Here is a 14318-nt window from a genome sequence, read left to right on the forward strand (position 1 = left end):
GGTCACTGCATGAATTAATAGATCAGATCCTATGGTTCCATCTTGTAAACACTTTTCTACAAACATATTTTCTTCTCTTAAGAAAGTATAAACTTACAAAGCAAAATAAAAGGTAAATGTGCATTGAGTGTCTAATCTATGTTCCTAGCACTGGGCTGGTGATTTTGTCATAATTTTTACCACTAGAAACTAAAGCTCAGCAACTTTCCTAGGTCAGAAATTATAAGTCTCAGAGTCTAGGTTTAAACTCAAAATCCATAATACAAAAGCCTTCTCTATTAAAATGTAGTTTACAAAATCTTAATGCATATGGATAAAGAATGAGTATGTTCAAGGACTTGTTCTCATGTATCAATTTGACATATTCTATATAATGCCTATTTTCTTTGAGAGGTCATGACTTATAATTTGCTTGAGACATCTTTTGGCAATCTACAAAATCCTTGGGGATGAGAGAATGATTTCCTGCAATGAGCTTGTTACTCCTATAGGTATCCAGAGCCTAATATAGTGTGGGGCACATAGGAAGCACTTGTTTATGAAATGGATAAGAAAATTAGAAAGATATTCACTGGATTCAGTGATATGAAACCATGGCTTCTACTCTTGTTCTGCCGATTATCCTTTTTTTTCCCTTTAGTTTCTGTCATTTTGTTTTTTATTATTTCTTTCCATTCCACAAAAGAAGAGCAACTTAGACAAAATGGTCCTTTCCAGTTCCAAAATCCTATGACTTTAAATACCACCTTTGATTCTACATGCTGGTTAGATAATTAAGAAAAGTAAAGACTTGCAGCCTAGACTTTAAAGACATACATAATGAAAATCTATTTGATTGGAGATTCAATGATACAAAAATATTACTTATAACAAAAATTATATCCAACATTCCTGAGTTTAATTTGCAGTCAAGATGTATATCCAAAGTGAATGAATATTTGGGAGAATCTAAGAAAGCTATTTTTTTTCTCTCTTAAGTTTTATCCCTAATTGAAGAATGAAGTTAAAGTGAGAGACATAAACATATAAAAACCCTTAAAGTGACTAAAATTTTATTCCAAAGTAATTTATTTCTAAAGCATTTAGAGCTCCCCCCCATACTGGCCTTTTCTGTTGTTATGTCTATAATTTCCTTTGTCCCCAACTATCACAATAGTTGGTTTCATAATTCAGTAATTATTTGACTATTGTTGTCATGTTCCTCCACCTTACCATACCCCAGCCCCAAAGAGACCACTTTGCCACACAGGCTGTCTCTTCCAGTCACTTTGTACCTATTATTTCTTTATTCTTTTCTTCATTAAGCGCCATCTACATTTATCTTCTTTATTTACCTGTTTATTGTTTTCTTGTCTCTCCCTTCACTTCAGTGTAGCCTGCCAAAGCTCACAGAGTCTCTATGTGCTTTAATTCTCTGCTGCATTTTTACCACCAAATAAATACCTGCCCTTTGGTAGGTGATAAATAAATATTTTATTGAATGAATGAATTTCTCAAGAGAAGCAACCTTATTCATCTTTGTATTTTGTATTCTGATGTTCAGCACAGCACCTGACATGTGCTGTGTCAGATACCCAATAAATCTTTGTTAGTTAGAAGTGCCATAGTAAGAGATAATCCTGAGAGTAATTTTGAATAAAGGTAAGTATATATGTTGAACCAAAGAAACAATAAAAGTTATTTTGGAAGTTTTAAGAAATCCTTTTTTAGAAAGAGCATTACTGATTTTATTGAAGCAAAGTATTTCTTTCTTAAGAGAGGAGGGCTAAGAGAAAAAAATTAAGTCCCCACAATTATCTTTGCAATATAAACAATTTGGTATGTGGCAAAACACAAATTATATTTACAGCTTTTCTCTAGTATTACTCTTCTAGCTCTTTTCATAATAATAGCACCTTTTATTTATTGAGTTCAAGTTATGTGCTAGATATCACCAGGTACCTTACATATATTATATAGAATTATCTCATTTAATCATAAAACTCTTTAAGGTGGCTATAATTAACCTTACTATGTGGCTCAAAGAAGTAACATGGTCAAGGTCACACAAATTAAGTGAGCTTGGTTTCCAACTCAGGTCACCTCATACCACAGAGCCATTCACCCATTGGAAGTCCATGCTTCAATGTCAGATCCTCAGAATTCTGTACACTCCACACAACCTGATTTCTACAGTTTTCTTCAAAGTGCTCTGTACATCATCTTACTTCCAAAAAGAGGAACAGCACAAAGCAATAGAAAAAGGAAATTCCAAAGAAGGATCACAGAGACAGTTTTTAGTTGGCAAATACTGACACTTCCTCTTCTATCTACTGTTTAAAATCAGTGTATTTACTCAAGAATTGGATCCTCTTCTCTAGTTTTCAAAGGTGTTTCTGACCAATCATACCCTTTCATATGATTACAACTCCTTCATGTGCCACCAGTGAGCCCCCAAACTCCTGCCTCCATACCACATTGCCAAAGACTTTCAAAGTTTATAAGCCTCAACACATGTCCAAAGTTGAACTTGGCATTTTCATTCATAAAGTATCACCCTCCTTATTTTTCATACTTTGGCCCACGGCATTGCTGTGCAATTAGTATTGAACTTAAAAACTTTAATAGCTCTTAAATCTTTCCTATTCTTAGGATATAACATCCAAAAAGTCACCAAGCCCAATCTATTCCACTTCCTAGATATTTCATTTATTCACTCAAAAACATACTGTATTTATGGAGTACTCACTTTGTGTCCAAGATGCTGCACTGATCATCTCTATCTCTGTTATATGCCCACTGATCCAGCTCAGATCAAGCCCTTCACGGGCCACTTCTTTTGATTTATAAAATATCATCCTAGCTTGCATGCAAGCTTCCAGTTTCCTGATACACTCCGTGCATATTTTCCACTGTCATAAGAATTATCTTCCTAAAACTAAAATGCAATATTATAACTATTGGCATAAAAGCAGTCATCTCTCCCCTAAAGTCCATAATATTATGTCTTATTATTATTCAAAGTCCATTACACTTTGGTTCCAACCTTTCTTTCTTAGCTCTGTTCTGTTCTGTTTCCCACCCCACCCCCCTGCCACCTATGTTCAAGCTTCTTTAAAGGGTCACTGATTCCTGAATACATCACACCCTTATCTGCTTATTTCTTTAAAAATGTTGTAATCTAGGGTAGCAATTTCCTTTCATCCTCCTTTTGCTTAGACATCAAGATTCATCTCAAATATTGCCTTGACTATAAGGCCTTTTCAGATGCTCCCAGTAAGGACTGAATTACTCTTTTTATTATACTGCCAGATTAAAGGGTGTATCACTATATGATTTATTACTAAAGGACTGAATATGCAGATGATGGCTAGACCATATAAAAAAATAGAACTCTGACCCATAACCTGGATAGAAAACCAACCCCTTTATCTACAATAAATAGTCCAGAAAGTGAACCTGTTATAGTCAGGCTTGTAGGTAGTCAAATGGCTATCTCTAGCAATAATCCAAAAACGTTAAACTATTATTTCTATAACAATCAGCCCAAAATGGCCAGGACTTGATCAATAACTGGCAGTTCCTTAATTTTTGTCACTACTTCTAACTTAGGACCAACCAGAGAAAGCCAAATTTGTACCCCTAATCAATCACATAGGATGTTCTGTTTCTAGGTAGCAGGCTAAAGCTTCCCTATCCCACCGGCTTCCAATTAGGACATATGTGAAACATACCTTTTTTTCACTTATAATGATTTTCCCACTCTTCTGCCTATCATTGAGTCTCTGCCAAAATGTAATTCACAGTGGCTGATTCCCTTGGTGTAGCAAGCTCTGAATAAACGGTCTGTTTTTCTCGTTTGATTGGTCTTCATTTGTTTCTACCTTGCCAAGCCAGGGACTGACACATAAAATTACTCAATAAATTATTTATTTTTGTTGTTGTTATGCTGGCATTTGTCAGATGGCCTCTGCCACCACAGGATGTTTTTCACAACAATCTAACTTTTCTGTCATAAATGTTTCAATAATATTACCTTACTGTTCAGTTAAACTCTGTAAGATCTGTAGTGATGTCTCCTCTTTCTTCCTGTCATTGGTAATTTGTGTCTTCCCTCTTTCCTTTATCAAGTTAGCTAGATATTTATAGATTTTATTGATGTCAAAGACCCGGTTTAGGATTTCATAAATTTCCTCAGTGCTTGCTTTGTATTTTTTGATTTCTACCCTTACTTTTTAAATTATTTTCTTTGTACTTACTTAAGGTCTAATTTCTCTTCCTTTCCTAGATTCTTATAGTAAAGACTCCAATAAACTTAGGTCCAATAAACCTAGATAATTTATTGTCGATAATTTTTTCTTTCCTAATATATATTTTAGTTAGATCATTTTGAGGCTTGTTTCAAGTTTTGTTTGGGCAGGTCTAGAGGAGCATTTACTTCAGGAACAATGTAACCTACTAGTAAAGTATAGCACTTTCTGGAGTGGCATTCCCCAAGTGATCAATGAGAGCTCTCCATTTTATCTGGTGATAATGTTCATGATTCTCAGGCTTGTGCCACTTATGGAAGCCTGTTACATTCACAACCTCCTAGTTTTTCTTTGCTCACCCTTGTAAAATTTCACCTCATTCATGCATGTATTAATATTTTTCAAAGACTCCCAGGTCTTCCTTTGCATATCTCTGGCACTTTTTTTCTGTGTATCTCCCTACTTTGCATAACCTTGCATCACCATTTAAAAACATCTCAGACTTCCTGCACATCCAGATCTATCTCCTCAATTATGTAACAGCTGTTTTTTTCTTGGAATCTCCGTCTCTGTTCTGTAGCATGGAATGTGCTTCCAGGAAGAAATCCTGTGCAATTACAGAACTCACCTTATTTATTTCCCTTCCCACAGGATTCATAGTCTTTTGCTTCCTATTATCCAATGTATGAAAAAAGTTACTTTTATATGTTTTGTTCAGTTTTATAATTTATTAAGGTAAGAGGGTAAATTGAGTCTCTTTAACTCCATGGCTGGAATCCCCACCTTCACTCTTGATGCCCTGAAATACATCTCCTATGCTGCTTCTATAAGGATCATTCTAAAATGAAAATTGAAATATCTACCTGCTTAAAGTTTCCAACAGTCCCATAGCCTGACAATGTTCAGAATCTTGGATAAATGCCAAACACTTTAGTATGATATGGAAGACATTTGTGCTTCAAACCCTACCTTCCCTATGTGCCCCCTCTGTTCTCTCCCCTCATGCTGTAAACTTCAACCACAGTTGTAGCTCCTCAAATTCTCATACTTCTTTTTTTTGTCTTGGGGCCTTCATACTTATTTGCTGCTCCATTTATCTAGAATACAGTACACCCACTCTTAAACGAAAATTTGAGGACTTATCTCAACTATTAGTTCTTCCAGGAGGCATATATGACCCCTGAATACTATATAAGTGGTCCTTTCTATGTGCTTTCATAGAACCCTCTGATATTGGACTAGAATACCTGCTACAATGTCCCATAATTATCAATGTTCCCTCTGATTTCCCTAAAGGACTGTAAGTTTCTTAATACGATGTCTGTTTCTCATTATTTTTCTAAACCAGGCACCTATACAGATGCCTCATACATATCTGTTGAGTAAATGGAAAAGTGAATGACTCTAGCAGTTGGAATAGGCATCCAGTTTTCAGAAGGCAGGCTAGGCTGATATTATAGAAAGAAAAATGGCTCTAAAGTACCAGTCAGCAAACATGCATAAAGATTCAGATGCAAATACTAGGCCTTTGAAGGTCACATAAAGTCTCTGTCCCACTTTTTTTAACAACTAAAAGTGTAAAAACATTCTTAATTTGCCAGTTTCTATTCCAAAATTACACAGACCTGGGTTTGAAACTTGACTCTTAATCTTATTAGCTATGCAAATATGACCTCTTACCAAACCTCTCAACTGCCATATGGAAATACTAGTAATACTTATCCTCCAGTGATATTGTAAGGATTAAATAAAAACATGTATGTTAAGAGCACAAGAGTGTTTGGCATACAGTGGCAATAATATCTAACATTTATTGAACACTTACTATGCACCACGCACTGTCCTAAGCCTTTCATATTACTGAGTCATTTAGTCATCACTACAACCCTGTAAGAGACACAATAACTATCTCCATTTTATTAATTTACTCATTTATTTATTTATTTATTTATTTATTTATTTATTTATTTTTATTTTTAATTTTTTTTAACATTTATTCATTTTTGAGAGATGGAGAGAGACAGAGCATAAGTGGGCAACAGGCAGAGAGAGAGGGAGACACAATCCAAAGCAGGCACGCTCTGGCACGCTCTAAGCTGTCAGCACAGAGCCTGACACAGGGCTCAAACCCACTAACTGTGAGATCATGACCTGAGCTGAAGTCAGATGCTTAACCAACTGAGACACCTAGGCGCCCCTATTTATTCATTCATTCATTCATTCATTCATTCACTTATAAGTAGGCTCCATGCCCAGTGTGGAGCCCAATGCAGAGCTTGAATTCACGACCCTGAGGTCAAGATCTGAGCTGAGATGAAGAGTCAGATACTAAACTGGCTGAGCCACCCAGGCAGCCCAATAATTATCTCCATTCTAAAAATGAAAAACAGAAGGCAGAAATTAAACAACTAGCAGCAATAATTAATAAGTTGTAAAGATGGCACACAGACTTAATTAATTTTATCTTCTAACCTTTTGGTAATCAATCTTTTATAAAGTAAAAGTTATTTTTTGAAATCTCTTAATCTTTCCATCTCATGATTATATATGCCAAGACTTGTAGTTCCTATCAGTCTCCTTCAAAGACCCTTCCAGTTCTTTAATGACAAGGAGAATGGCCATTGATTACACATGATTTTGCATATCTGAGTTCTAGCCCACCATTCTTTATTTTGAAAAAAGCACTTCACTTCCATAAACTTCAATTTTCAGAAATCAGGAGGTACATGATACTTAATGGATTTTTACTGATAAACATAGTGGAATATAACCTAAATAGAAGTAACACAGATATATTATCAGCAGTATTATAAACTAATTAATTTATCTAGTCTACAACTATGGCTTTAATGTTCGTCACTGACCACTTTTATACATTTCAATGAAAATTTTATATTTAACAGATTAGACTGTTTCGGCAAATTATGGGGCATACTCAGGATACATTTAATTCTGATTTTGATTTTGCATTACTCATGGTGAATCTCAGCATAAAGTTTCAAAGATTCGTGAGCAAGTGAGCGTTTTGACACGGAGAGGGTTTTCCAAGTTTGTCCAAATTTGGCAGTGGAGCCAGAAATTTCAGACTGATTTCAGATAATCAATCTTGAAAACCAGAAATTGTGTTCTTGAGTCAATCAGCACATCTTGAAATAAGTTCCATGTTTAGGCAGATAACTCAGGCACTTCTTGAGGTTTGTACCATAAAAATATAAACAAAAATGTATTATTTATCCTCCTAAAAGGATTTGTGAAATTTTTCTAATGACTTTGTTTTCACCAGATGCCACTAAATTTTTTTTAAATCTATAATTTCCTTGAAGCTAAGGGAAATTCACTAATAGATAATAACAAGTGTAATCCTCAATTGCTTTTGCTTATTTAACATATGTATCTGTATATATATGATATATTTACATATGTATGATATACGACATGCATATTACATATGCTAGTATAGATTTCTAATATAATACTGAATATAGGCAATTTCACCACATTAATATTTTGTGGTGGTAATTGTTTTTCATACAGCCACAATTTAATTGTGTCCAGTTATCTCATAACATCACTTAGAAAATATAATATTTTGAGCCACTGAATTCCTACAAGTTGAGTCATTCAGTCTTTACATTTAAAAAGTCCTTCCTATTTGGAAGCAGCCTGATAAACCTAATCAGCATGTGTATATGAGCCTGTTAGGGCTAAGGTCCTTGTGCTGATCATTAAAATTTTTTGTCTGATGGAAATTCCTAGTCTTGATCCCTATTTCCATCCTACTGTGAAATGGGTTTGACTAACAAAACTCACAGAACAAACTCCATTGACAGATTAACAAGTGGGAGTGAAACATAAAATTTCTTTAAAAGTTACTTTTGGATTATAAAATTAATACATATGCATTGTAGAAAATTTAAGATATAATATATACACAAAATTAAAATGGCTTAAATAACACATATAATATAATATTAATATTTTGATGTATACTCTTCTACTAGTGTCATATACTGTCACCCCAACTTCCTTTATGAAAATGTGTTAAAATAATTTTCTTAAAAAAAAGGATTTCCATTGCACATGCATTCCTTAACTCCAGCAAGTGATCTAGTTTTACATGCTTAGGCCAAGATTTTCAGTTTCCTTCCAGAAATGTGGTTAGGTCTTAAGAGTTGGTGTATACTTTGCAATTCATTTTTTAAAAATGAATTTTTCTTGGGCGCCTAGGTGGTTCAGTCAGTTAAGTGTCCGACTTCAGCTCAGGTCATGATCCTGCGGTTTGGTAGTTCAAGCCGTGAGTCGGACTCTGTGCTGACGTGACAGCTCAGCGCCTGGAGCCTGCTTCGGATTCTGTGTCTCCCTCTCTCTCTGCCCTTCCCCCACTCATGCTCTGTCTCTGTCTCCCAAAAATAAATAAACATCAAAAAAATTTTTTAATAAAAAAATGAATTTTTCTGTAATTCCCACCTGAAGGAATAGATGCTCATTCAATCTGTCTATGTGGTCCTTTCTACTGATAACATTCTGTGAACTTCTTCTTCGGTATAGGAAGTATTCTAATTCCTCACCACTTTTTGTATATCCAAAGCACCATATGCTAATCAGGGTCACAATTTATTTTTACAATTGAGATATTTATATCATTCTTATGTTGACATTTAAAAAAAGTATATATATATATATATAAAATTCTTGGTTGCAGTTCAATTTGCATTTTTATTTCCGTCACTGCTCTGTGCCTTTTCTAATGGAGGTGTTAATGAGCAGCAAAACAGCCAGAAGACAGAGGGAAAGAAATGCAGAGAACATGGATAGCATGCACAATGTATCAAAGAATAATTTTATTTTTATTTCAAACTATCATAATTTGTATTTGCAACAGGTGAACTTTACTCTTTTTGACTGGCTCATTTTCTAAATAGATTTGGCCCCCTGGAAATACTATTTACAAATCTATTAGCCAACATTTCGTGATTGTCATTACATTTATGACATTCATAAATGTCGCTGAGAAAAATAATACATACATGCCTTTTTCCCAATGGGCAAAACCAGTAAATGCTCCTGGAACAAATATGTATTTTACGTAGGCACAAAATATAGTGGTATGTGTAGCGCCACCAATAACAGTCAGCTACTTTCTCAGTGTTGGGAAACTGTCCTTTTTTTCCCCTCCGGCCTCTGTTCCCTCCTTGCTCCACAGTCAGAACTACCTCATTCATTGTGCTACCTTGCTTTGCCCCACTTCCCAAGATAGGCCCCAATGTTAGACACTGGGGATTAATCACATCCAAACCATCAGCGTGGGGTTCAAGATCTACCTTTCACCTTATGTCCCCAGTACCTTCCTTCTCTTGAAACACCTTTGTGGCTGAAACCCTGTTTCATGCTCACAAACTTGACTACAGCTAAAGCTTGCTTTTGTAAATTTCTTAGCCCTCTTTGTGCACAATTCAAATTCTTAGAAAGATGGCCCTGTCACATCATAGTTCACTCTGAATATGTATTATATTCTCTATACCCTTTAAGATACTACATTCTACCAAGTAAGTTCCACAGTTTCTCATATTCCAAAGCTAGGTCCACCTTCCCCTACATCCCCTCTATCTCCATGCCTTATGTGACTAAGTTCCAGATCCTAGACTCTCAGGCTGTACTCAAGAAAGCTCCTTATGGCCATGTGCTGAGAAAAAAAAAAATGGTACACCTCTGAAATTCAACACTGAACACATAATTTCTCTGTGCTTCCCATTCAGGATGACTGCCAAATATTAGGGAATTGATTTCCCTAATATAAATATAAAGATGTATTCCCTTGACCAGGATGTCTTTTCTGGAGCCTACAACCACTTGCCAATGGCTCTTGCCTCCAACAAGGAGCCTCACTTTCAGCTGCTAGGACTGGGGAAGATGTTATTTTGAGCTTCCTGGAGTGGCCTTCAGATGTACGTTACCAGAGAGACAGTATTACAAAATACTGTTGTGTGTAGATGACATAGTACATTTTCCCTCATCCCTCATCATATAATACATAACTCTGGAATTTGGGATAAGGCACAAGAACCTAACCAATATTTAAAATATTATTTCAGTGGAATTATCTTTTTGATTTACAAATAACCAATTCAAAACTTTTCGTCTGTAACATTAATAATATGAGGCATTTTGCAATCCTGATTCATAAGTAGCCAAAATTACTTCAACAGTGATAGCTGTGGATGTATATTGCCGAAAATAATGTAATTAAACATTATAGGTGAAAGCAGGGACCCCCATGTAAGCAGACATGAAATGGTTAATTTGAATTTTGACCTTTGTTATTAAAGCAAGCTATTTTGCAATCCATGTTAATCTTGATTGTCCCATTGGGGCAGAGAACATAATCATGGAGTAAAGGCTTTAAGTAATGAGGAAGAAAATTCTGGTTTAGCTTTCAGTTTGGAAAATGGTCTTTTCCCGCCAAAGGCCATGGATGGTACTCGATAGTAATTATTATCCCTATTCCACAAATGAGAAAACTGAGAATAAAACAGAAATATCTGGAGCAGAAAAAAATGGACATAAACTTAATGATTCACTAATACTTTAATACTGAAGTATTTATAGTTTAATATTATGAAGCATTAAAAGAACCAGTTTAATCAAAGTTAAAATGCAAAACAAACAAACAAACCATAATAGTACTAAAGGAAAAACCATAGGACATTCTTAATAACCATAGAATGGGAAGGCTAAGAATGACACAAACCCAGAAGCTATAAGAGAAAAAATTGGTGCACGATGAATGTGACCATAAAACAGATTTATTTTTTAAATCACTACATGACAAAAAAGAGAATGAGAAACAATAAAAAAAAGATAAATGACACACTAAGAATATATTCCCACCACTCACATTGCAGAGAAGAGCTAATTTCTTTAATCTGTAAAGAACTTCCATTCATTAGTAAGGAAAAAACAAAAAGACAAGTCCCATATAAAAGTAGGCAAAAATTAAGAACGAATAGTTGACAGTAAAGTAAATGCAGATGGTTTAAAGCATATAAAAACAGCTTATTCTCATTCACAACAAGAGAAATAGAGGGGCGCCTGGGTGGCTCAGTTAGTTAAACATCTGACTCTTGATTTCAGCCCAGGTCATAATCTCACAGCTGTGAGCTCCGAATTGAGCCCTGTGTTGGGCTCTATGCTAGGTGTGGAGCCTACTTAAGATTCTCTCTCTCCTTCTCCCTCATCCCCTCCCCATGCCCTCTCAAAAAAAGAGAGAGAAAGAGGGAGAGAAAAATAGAAATTAAAAGTGCAACTTCAGACCGTTTTCTACCTACCAAATTGGCAAATATCAAAGAAGGATAATCTACTGTATTGCCAAGGGTTTGGAGAAGCAGGCACTCATATGTTTGTAGCAGGAGCAAATTGGTAAAGCCCTTTTGTTCAGTTGTTATTCAGCAGAGGTTCCTGAATCATGTAAGACGTATAATTTGTAACCATTACCCCGGGGCCTAGGATAAATAGACAAGTGAAATAACATCCTTTACAAGTTTTTTCCAGCAAACCCTTTTCCTATTTGGCTGTGATGATCCATAAACTCTGGGCTTTTATTACAGATGAGGCTGCTGTTTACAAAATGAGACATTATCCATAACTTTGTTCTAGTCTCAAATCTACACCTTGTAAAGTTGGCATATACATATTATGGTAGTTTTAAAACATGTCCATAAATTCTCTGGTATCCTTTCATGAAGCAAAGCTTAATTCCCCTCATTTTGAGTGTGCGCTGGACTTAGTGACTTGTTTCTAATGTACAGAATGCTATGGAAGTGATGGTACATCACTTCCAAGACTAGGTCATAATAAACGCTACAGCTTCTGTCAGTCTTTTGCTCATGGGTCATTTGCTCTTGGAGAAGCCACGGGGTGAGGAACTGAGGCCTCCAGCCAATAGCCATATAAGGAAGCCATTTAAAATTGAAGACCTCAGTCCCAGCTGAGCCTTCAAAGGCCTGCAGCCTTAGAAGACACCTTGACTGCAACTCCAAAGGAGAACCTGAGCAAGCACCACCCGGCTAAACCATTCTTGCCGTCCTGACTCTCAGAGATTATGTGAGATTATGTTTGTTTTCAATTGCTAAATTTTGGCATACTTATAATGAAACAATAGATAGCTAATATATATATCTTCTGTCCTTCCCCACTCCCCGTCCTCCCACTTCCCAGAGAATAGATATATCTTTAAGCTCACCACACAGTCACTGCTTTCTCTTCTGTCTGCTCCATTTCCAGGGACAATGAACTCACGTAGCCTCTACAGCAACAAGTTGGAGAAGAGGAAGAGGTGAGGAAGGGAAGTGATGTAATCACTATAAGTTCATGCAGAAGAGGGAAAAAAAACATGAGAGAAAATATGTGTTAGAACTTTCCTTACACAATTCTCAAATTACTACATCATTTTCTTGGAACCTGCTGACTTGAACATATCTAGCTGATTTCTTTCAGGATACTTCCCACCATTTACTTCCCCAATTTCATTCATCTTCCTCCTCCCAACCCAGGTGGTACACACTCTTAGATAAGAGCTGGAAATGTGGAAAGATTCAGGGCTTGTATAACCTTGGAACATCAACAAAGGAAAAGGACGCTAGCATAACAAGCTATTTTTTTTTCTAAACTGCATCATTTTCATAAATATGTCAATTTTGTTCCAATAAATTTCACCATACACATTCTGGGGTCCACAGTCAACAGTATGTAGCATTCAACACTCTACCTTATAAGGACTTCATATTCTCTCTTCTTCTCCCTTCCTCTCTCTGTCTCTCTCTCTCTCTCCCCACATACACATAGCCCACTCACCACCCCCACCTCCTCTCCCATCCCATGATTTGTAGTACTAATTCTGAAAAATTCTTTGTCCCTCAATGGAACTGCACTTTAAAAAGATTATAGAATTTCTTATGGTTTGCCTCCTGAGAACAAACTGAGGGTTGATGGGGGGTGGGGGAGAGGGGAAAGTGGGTGATGGGCATTGAGGAGGGCACCTGTTGGGACGAGCACTGGGTGTTGTATGGAAACCAATTTGACAATAAATTATATTTAACATAAAAAAACAAGTCACATGGTTGGAATACAAATATAGTAAGATGAAAAAATAAATAAAAAAAAGAATATAGAAGTCTTTCCAATGTTCAAAGGTAAAAGAAATGTATTTCACACTGCTAAGGGCTCACAGCCATTCTTTTCTTTTCGGATTATTTATTTTTGAGACAGAGAGAGAGAGGCAGAACGAGAGGGAGACAGATAATCCAAAGCAGGCTCCACACTGTTGGCGCAAAGCCCAACCCGGAGCTCAAACTTATATGTAACTTGCAAGATCATAACCTGAGCTGAAGTCGGATGCTCAACTGACTGAGCCACCCAGGCGCCCCATGCTAAAAGCCATTCTTAAACGCACATGAAAGCATGGAACTTTAAAACCATTCCCTTTAACACACACACTTCTGTCCTTTTTTTTTCTCCCAGTTTTCTTATTAGTAGAAAAACAACAATCCCCAGGCATAATTTCTGCTGAGACTCACACATCATAGTTTGTCCTTTGGTCCAGTTTATATCTCACATGACAGAGGAAGGAAACTAGCATCACAAAGTTCGGAATCATACCTTACTGCCAATAGGGCCCATATCCAGAGGGCCAGAGGTGAGGCTGCACCCACATAGCCTCCAAACTGCCACTCCCTTTCACCCCCCACACGTAACTTATTGGGCTCGCATATAGTTTCTGTGTCTAAGGCACTATTTCACTACCAATCTTTCTTTGAACTCTTACCTGCATGGTTGGGAACTAATTCCATAAACCAAGAAATTTATGCCTACATCTATGTATCTGGCATTCCTCTCTTGGGCATTTTCCCATCCTGTCAGGCTCATTCCAATGCTTATTATGCTCTTGGGACATCCTGCTTTGAGCTGCGATGTAGTAGAGGCCCAGGCTCTGAGATAATCCAGGGATCCTAGCTCTTGAACACCCCCAAACTGGGTGTCTCCACACAAATCACAATAGCTCTGTGGCTGAATTGCCAGAATGCTTTGTACCCA

General features: G+C 36.4%; 1 protein-coding gene across 1 annotated transcript in view; it reads right to left on the bottom strand.

Annotated features, from left to right (window-relative positions):
* The window catches only part of PDE7B (phosphodiesterase 7B), a 581511-nt gene that overhangs the window by 439177 nt on the left and 128016 nt on the right, over positions 1-14318 (bottom strand). The window contains exon 2 of the mRNA XM_053222207.1: positions 12469-12586. The gene's annotated coding sequence lies outside the window, so the exon portion shown is untranslated. The remainder of the gene's footprint in view (positions 1-12468; positions 12587-14318) is intronic.

This window comes from Acinonyx jubatus, chromosome B2 (genome assembly GCF_027475565.1).
Source record: "Acinonyx jubatus isolate Ajub_Pintada_27869175 chromosome B2, VMU_Ajub_asm_v1.0, whole genome shotgun sequence".
NCBI classification, from domain to species: Eukaryota; Metazoa; Chordata; class Mammalia; order Carnivora; family Felidae; genus Acinonyx; species Acinonyx jubatus.